This window comes from Mesocricetus auratus, unplaced genomic scaffold (assembly GCF_017639785.1).
Source record: "Mesocricetus auratus isolate SY011 unplaced genomic scaffold, BCM_Maur_2.0 Super-Scaffold_100037, whole genome shotgun sequence".
In the NCBI taxonomy this organism is placed as follows: Eukaryota; Metazoa; Chordata; class Mammalia; order Rodentia; family Cricetidae; genus Mesocricetus; species Mesocricetus auratus.
This window is the reverse complement of record NW_024429215.1, coordinates 682-8,790: the sequence shown is the minus strand read 5'-3', so window position 1 is coordinate 8,790 and position 8,109 is coordinate 682. Positions and strand designations below refer to the sequence as shown.

At 41.1% G+C, this 8,109-nt stretch overlaps 1 pseudogene; it reads right to left on the bottom strand.

The window, feature by feature from the left end:
- Window positions 1–7,468: 7,468 nt before the first annotated feature.
- On the bottom strand, window positions 7,469–7,832 carry LOC121135428 (annotated as a pseudogene).
- Window positions 7,833–8,109: the final 277 nt, after the last annotated feature.

The window sequence follows — 8,109 nt, the reverse complement described above, 5'->3', positions numbered from 1 at the left end:
TCAGCATTTACCCCTATATCTGACTCCAGGTTTTTATTTTAAGACCAATTAGAATTTGCACTACAAGTGGGGCTGTCTGGGATAGCCTATATTCAGGAAAGATAGTCCAAGAATTCTTGTAAGGCCTGCTTTCTGGGAGAAAACTGGGACACGGTGATAGCAAGCTTCTTACTTACTTCATAATATGTCAAGGTGTATTCTGTATTACTGTATGTCGAATCCTTCTGTATGTTGTGCTATGAGTTTGCTGATGGTTGTTTGGGAAGACATGGGTGCACTGTCAGAAATCTGAGCTCAGAAAACAGTAGATGGGCTTGGACTCATTTGAGGAGAACACTCCCAGGTGTACACAGATGATTAATTGAGTGGGTTGAGGTTCTGGGTGTCAGGGAGCTGCAAGATTTCTAAAGGGAACTTTATCTGGTGCTTTGGGTGGCACTGAGAGCTATTTTCCATCAAAATGCAGGATGCTGGTATGACTTCAGAAAGCCCATCAAATGTATACATTTTTTTCCAGCTCTGCACCAACCAAAAAGAGCCCACATTCTTTTTAGCCACTAGTAGAATCCTAGTTAGAAAATAACCCAGACTATCCAGTTTCATGTTACTTGGTGCTAGTTTTCTCTATGTTGATTCTGATCTTATTTTTCTACATAAGATCAGCTGGTCAAGCTGAACCAAGACCCAAAAGTGAGGTTATTCACTCATGAAAAAATCCTTTACCATGACCTTCTTTCATTACCTTGTTTTGATGGAAAGGGTCCTTTCAAGCTGGCTACTGAATACAAGCTAGCCAAAATAAATTATCCTGAAATGAGCATCTATTAATTCATTCAACAAACATTTCATCTATCTATCTATATATGTATATCTATTTCCTTTTATTTATTTATATATTTGTTTTTGTTTTTTGAGACAGGATTTCTGTGTACCTTTGGAGCTTGTCCTGGAACTTGCTCTCCAGACCAGACTGTCCTTGAAGTCACAGAGATATGCCTGCATCTGCCTCCCCAGTGCTGGGACTAAAGACATGCACAACTACTGCCTGGCTTTTAAGATTTTTACATACTAATCCCAGTTCCCTCTTCCTCCCCTCTTCCAACCCCCCTTCCCCTTATCCCACCCCCCTATCTGCTCATCAGAGAGGGTAAGGCCTCCTATGAATTGTGTCTCATCTACCCATTAGAGGTAAGACCAAGCCACTCACCCCCACCCCCACCCTTGGCTGAGCAAGGTATCTCTTCATAGGAAATTGGTTCCAAAAAGCCAGAACATTCATTAGGGACAGCTTCTGGTCCCACTGCCAGGAGTCCTAAAAAATGCCCAAACCACAATACCTGCATTCATGTGTTCTAGGTCAGTCCTATGGAGGTTCCCAGATGTCAGTCTGGAGTCAGTGAGCTTCCTCTAGTTCTGGTCAGCTACTTTCTGTGGGTTTCCCCATCTTGGTCTTGACCTCTTTGCTCATATTATTGCTACTCCCTCTCTCTGACTATATTCCAGGAGTTCTATCCAGTGGGTAGTTATGAATGTCTACATCTGTTTCCATCAGTTACTAGATGAAGGTTTCAGGAGATCATGTCTATTTCCACTTCCTAGGTGGATCTCTGGGGGTTGTAGACTATAGGCTGGTTATCCCTTGCTTTATGCCTAATATCCATGTATGAGTGAGTACAAACAATATTTGTCTTTCTGGATTACCTCACTCATTTTTTTTTAACCACTTCTCTCCATTTGCCTGAAAATTTCAAGATGTCATTGTGTTTTTACTGCAGAGTAGTACTTCATTGTGTAAATGTACCACATTTTCTTTACCCATTCTTCAGTTGAGGGACATCTAGGCTGTTTCCAGGTTCTGGCTATTACAGATAATGCTGCTGTGAACATAGTTGAGCAAGTGTCCTTGTGGTATGAATGTGCCCCTTTGGGTATAGGCCTAAAAGTGATATTGCAAGGTCTTGAGGTAGATTGATTCCCAATTTTCTGAGAAACAGCCATGCTGATTTCCACAGTGGCTGTACAAATTTGAACTCCCACCAACAATGGAGGAGTGTTCCCCTTTCTCCACATCCTGTCCAGCATAAGCTGTCATTATTGTTTCTGATTCTAGCCATTTTGACAGATGGAAGATGGTTTCTTGGAGTCATTTTCAACAGACATTTCTATTGTAATGCCTTGCTTATGTCAACAAGAAGCAAGACAAGCACGGACCTAGTCTTCATGGAACTGAATTTTCAGCAGAGACAAAGGATCAGAAAGTTCCCAAGCAAGTTTTCTGCAGATGGGCCAGTATGTGAAACAGTGGAACCTAGGTTCAGTCCCTAGTGTTGAGGGCTAGACCAACCCAAGGCTTTCCCTGAAGTCCTTATATATGGAGAAGGAACTTTCATTCTCCTCCAAAACCAGGAACATGCTTCAGCTCCATATCCTGAGAACCCAACTCTTCCCACCCTTAGGGGCTACTATTAACAGTCCCAAGGCTTCCATGTGCTTGGTATGTAATGTTCTTGAGATACCCATATGTTCCTTTCCTCAAAAAATCTGAAGGCTTACCAATGTCTATGGAGGAAAACTCAAATTCCATAGCTTGGTGTTCCAAATTCCTCCTGCCCTTTTTCTGACTCTACGTTTCCATCTTTACCTTACTGTATTCCATTCACCTGTACTTATTATTTTGGGCTCTCTCCAAAGAAGTGGCAGTTTCGACTCAGATGTGCTGATGTTTCAGTTACTAAGCAGAGATAGTACATTGAGCCTGCCAGGGAACCCTCTGTCCCTACTCTAGAGGTAGAGGCAGACACTTGGGATCCAGATGGGCTACTTCAGCTCCTCAAAGAAAGTCAAATCTGTAACAGACTGTGGTGTTGAAAACAGGGCACCATTGCAGGTCCTTCACCTGACCACCATGCCCCCAACAGTGGTTCCCCAGCTCCTGCCTCCTGAGCACTTGGTCCCTGCTCAGCCCACTCTGGATCATTCACCTTTGTAGTCTCCTCCCATTCCTTTAGCGTGTTAGTGTTTGCTTATAAGTAAAGAAAAACCCAAACTCTCATAGGGTGTGGAATTACAGTCAGACTTCTCAGTATCCTAGTACCTTGGCACTCTGCTCTTGCCACCTGGTTTGTAACAGTCTCCTTTGCTACCTCCTTCATTTGATTATACAAATACATATATAGTTAACCAGATAATTACTTTCTTTAATAAATGAAGGAAGAAAAGATGGAAAGAGGGAAGGGGTAAGGAGAAAAGGAAAGGAAGAGAGAAAGGAAATATGTAGGTCAGAACTTCTCCTTCTTGGAAAGTGAAGAGCTCTCACCCAAATCTCCCAGAGTCAACTTATATGAATTCAGTAATTCCAGCCCTGCATTACTAGGTGTGTGTGTGTGTTCACTCTTATGTGTGCTCATATTGTTCTTTCTACTGGAAAGAACCATTCTGGAACAAGATCCAGAATGAATTCTTCATTTTCTCCTCCTCAGTACCTAGATCCTGGGTCATAACCCAATATGTACAGAAAAGATGTCAACTGAGTGACAAAATGGGCCTCTAAAACTCAGAATGCCTGAGTCTGATCACTCATGGACTCACTGCATGGAATGAGAGGATCAATTCATACAAGTTTTCCTATGATCTCCACACCTACACATATACACACAAAAATATAAATTAATTATTTAAAAAAACCCTGAAGGCAAAGGTGTGAGATTCAGTTTATATATTATTATTGCCCTTAATTATACATTGATAGCGGCATTCTAAAATGATAATTTAGAGTTAAAATGTGATAATTATTTAAGATTAGTCATATTACCAAAACCTTTGTGTCTTGATTGTTTGGACCAAATGCTGTAATGGTCATTGTGTGATGTGGAGCACTGAGTTCCACTTCTCCTCCTGTCACCTGATTTGAGATCATTTAACCTTAGACTGTGCCTTAAAATAAGTATTTAAATATTTACTATGAAATAAGTGGAAAAATACCTCAAAAATGGTTCATAATAAAGACCTGGCCACAGCAGTTGGCAGGTCCTTATTCTAATTCTATAAGTAATTTTAAGTTTCATAAAGAATACTGAGTGGATTTGATTACTATCTGCCTAACTTGGGTTCTTATTTTTAGACACTGATTAGTTTCAATGTTTTATGTAATTTTCCAATTTGTAAATCTTAAATGGGGCTTGTCATTAAATTTAGACTTATTATTTACAAATGATTCTTTCATCAAATTTATATTTATTCCTTATATTGATTCCAGAGGTAGAATAATGTGAAAAATAAATTGTATAACTGTGAATACACAGTTAAATATCTTTCCGAAAGTCAAAGCCAAAGCCAGGCTAGATATAACGTATCATGCCTGAAGGTCAGTCAGCCTGGATTATGCAACACCTGTCTGTCTCAGAAAAACTAGGGAAAAAAATAATAAAAGGCAAAACCAGTTTATGTCTCTACTGATAATATAAGAATTTTAAAGTACTAACATCCCTATGGTTCTCACTAGGCCTGGAGGGCCTAGAACTGGATATGTAAACCAAATTAGACTTGAACTCACAGAGATCTGCCAACGTCTACCTCCCGAGTGCTAGGTGTGTGTGTGTGTGTGTGTGTGTGTGTGTGTGTGTGTGTGTCCTAGGAACATTTCACACAGCCACAGCCACAGCCCTGTCCTGGAACTCGCTCTGTAGTTCAGGCTGGCCTGGAACTCACAGAGATCTGCCTGCCTCTACTTCCTGAGTGCTGGAACTAAAGCCGTGCGCCACCACTCCCTGGTTTACACAGCTTTTTAGCATTGGCGTAAAGCTCCTACCCAATTCTTGTATTTCTGTTATTGTTGTACAATATTAATTTAAGGTGTGTTACTTTTGTTAATGCTCTGGATCACTTGTTTAATGATGCAAAGATGTATTTGATTACGTAAAATTTACCTGCGGTCAGGAAGCTGGGTCAGTAACCAGGTGACCGGAAGTTGTAGGGAGGAGCCAGGTGGAGAAGGAAGGGCGAGAATGAGCACGAGGACTTCTTGTGAGACTCAAGCAGGTGAGCTAGATGAGCTGCTTTCTTTTTAGCCTCTCTGGGAAGCAGGGTTCTGCCTCCGCCTTTGAATCTTGAGTTCTTTAGAGGGGATAGAGTTTTAAATAAGTTTCCTTAGTAGCTTTCAAGGAGTCGGTGCCTGAGGGAACAGAATTCCCACAGGCTTTGTTTCTTGCTGCATAGCCACTGCTGTTAGCGGCAGAGTGGCAGTTGCTGAATAGGATAGCTATAGCTTTAAAGTGCAATACAATTAAAAAAGAAAAACAACAAATTGGTGTTCCAATGGGTGGGAGAAGCACACAGAAGGAAGGGCCACTCCAGCTGGCTCTGCTGCATTTGCCGTTTGGAGCTCTCAACCACTGACTCTGTAGAATCTGCCATCTGAACTTAACCACGCTAGCAGTCGGCTGCCCTTTGCCTGGAGAAGTCAACAGAATTGGTAAGAGACTTGGGAACTTCTTTAGGAGAGCAAAACAGGACAAGGAGAGGAAGACTTCAGGGGCCAGCCAGAGTAAGAGTGAAAGTAAAGTAAGATTTACAGAGGAAAAAGATAAAAGCCCAGAGGAAAAAGGTAGATGGGATAATTTAAGAAAAGCCAGCTAAGGTCAGGCATTCATAACTAAGAATAAGCCTCTGTGTGAGATTTATTTGGGAACTGGGTGGTGGTCACCCCAAAAAGCCAGAAGAGTAAAACATTACAGCAACATGTTATTTTTGAGTCACCTACCCTGTCAACAAAGCTTTCCTAATCAGTTATTCTGCTTACCATTTTTTTTTCCTCAGAGTTTTTCTGTAGGGTTGGAGACTGTCCTGGAACTCTCTTTGAAGACCAGGATGGTCTTGAACTCACAGAGATCTGCTTGCCTCTGCCTCAGTGCTGGGGTTAAAGGATGTGCATGGGCCACCACTGCCCGGCTCTGCTTACCAATTTTAAAATGTCCCTTAAAATACTGCAGAACTTTTGCTACCACATAGTCAATGACATTTCAGCTCTCAGCACTTTCTTCAGAAGGACTCTGGAGTGAGTAGTTAGAGGAAGGCAGAATGCTTGAGTCTACCATAATTTCATCCTCTTTGGAAGATTTTCCTCCATGAATGCTTGGAACTGCCTGAAGAAGAAGAACAATTATAGATAAAAAGTTTTCCGTATTCTAGCATGCATTCAAAAATCAATAACAAAAATAGATCAGTGGGGAAGGGTGCTTGCTGCTGAGTTTCACACTCTTGAGTTAGGTCCCTAGGATCCACATGATGGAAGAAAAGAACTCACTCCAGCAAGTTGTCCTTCCAATTTCCATGCACATAAGGGCACCACTTATCTCCAAGAGGAATCGGAAAACCCAGGTGAGCTGATGAAATGTTTAATGAATACTATTGTTTGCTCTACAGACATTAATTTAGATTGCCAAATTTTATAGTTTGCCTGGGAAATTTACAGTTTTTTTATTTTATGTGTGATATTCTCTCTCTTTGGTTGTTGGTCTGGTTTGGTTTAGTTTTGAGAAAGGGTCTCGTTACATATTTAAGGTGACTTCAAACTCACAGTCCCACCTGATCTCTTGAGTGCCACAGTTACAGGCAGTGCTACTGCACCTAGCTTAGTTACTCTCTTAATAAATTCCCAAGTGCATATAATATACTTTTGAAATCATTTTAACGGAACTAAACTTTAAATTCAATTTTATATAACCTTAACTATTTTAAATAATGTTTTCCAATAAATTCCTCTATCAGAAACAAAGGAAAGATTAAAACAACCAATTTAATAGTTCTGGTTTTTGTTTGTTGTTGTTTGAAACACGGTCTCATAAGTTGAGACTGGCCTTGGGCTTGATATATAGCTGAGGAATACAAACCAGGTGTGGTAGCTTGTACCTGTACTCCCAGCATTTTGGGAAGTGGAAGCAGGAGGACAGGGAGTTCAAGGTCATCCTTGAATAACTTGTCGACTTACTTGCCTTTTAGTAAATATAATGTATATATAGGAAACACCATAAAATATTTGTGCATAGTCTAATGCATAATTGTATAGTAAACTATAAATAAGAAGGGGCCATCATTTTTTTATTTTTTAGAATTTATGAAGTACACAAAGATTTCTTTTCAATACTTGCAGATCTACGATTTACCCTTTGCCTTCCATGATAAAATAACAGCTGCTTTGAGAAGAATGACTTTTTTTTTGCAGGTGTGCAGATCAGTTTTTTTTTTTTTTGAGACAGAGTTTCTCTGTGGCTTTGGAGGCTGTCCTGGAACTAGCTCTTGTAGACCAGGCTGGCCTCGAACTCACAGAGATCCGCCTGCCTCTGCCTCCCAAGTTCTGGGATTAAAGGCATGGGCCACCAACGCCCCGCTTGCAGATCAGTTTATTAAGATGGAATTGCTGCTAATTACATGGAAGACAAACTAGTTGCCATAATCATTGAGGTTCTCCCGAACTTACGATACACATTAGAAACTAATGGTTCAAAACCACAAGGAACTTTTCCTGATGCTCTGTGACAAGGCTTAGGTAGATGAATCTGTGCAGCTACTTCAACCTATTAAAGAGTTTGTGGGCCACACAGTTGTCGAATGCATGCAAGATGTCAAAGAGCTCCTCTGTTCAATCCTTTTCTGTCTGTGATCAGGAAGATACACACTTATCACAAAGCTCTAGCTGCTCCTGGGCCTTTACACACTTCTCCAACTGCTCACATTGCTCTCTCACTGTTGTTAAGGGGTCCACTGATTCTTCCTCCTCTTCTTCCTCTTTGGTTTCTCCTGATTTGGTAAGCATTTCATTCATTTTCTAGTCCCATGTCATGGAGCTGTTCAGGACTCAACACCAGGAGAAACAATCTTACCTACTCCCCTTCATGATCAAGAAGGACTTGTAAGGGTGACTTGACCAAGAAGAATGGCTTTTACAGGCAATTCTTGAGCAAAGTGGCTGAGTCCACTGATTTTGGAGAAACCCACTCTATTTCCTGTCTGTCTGTCTTTGTGTCTCTCTCTTTCTCTCTCTCTCTTTGTCTCTCTCTCTCCCTCTCTTCCTCTCTCTCCCTCCCTCCCTCCCTCTGCCTTCTCTCCCTCTCT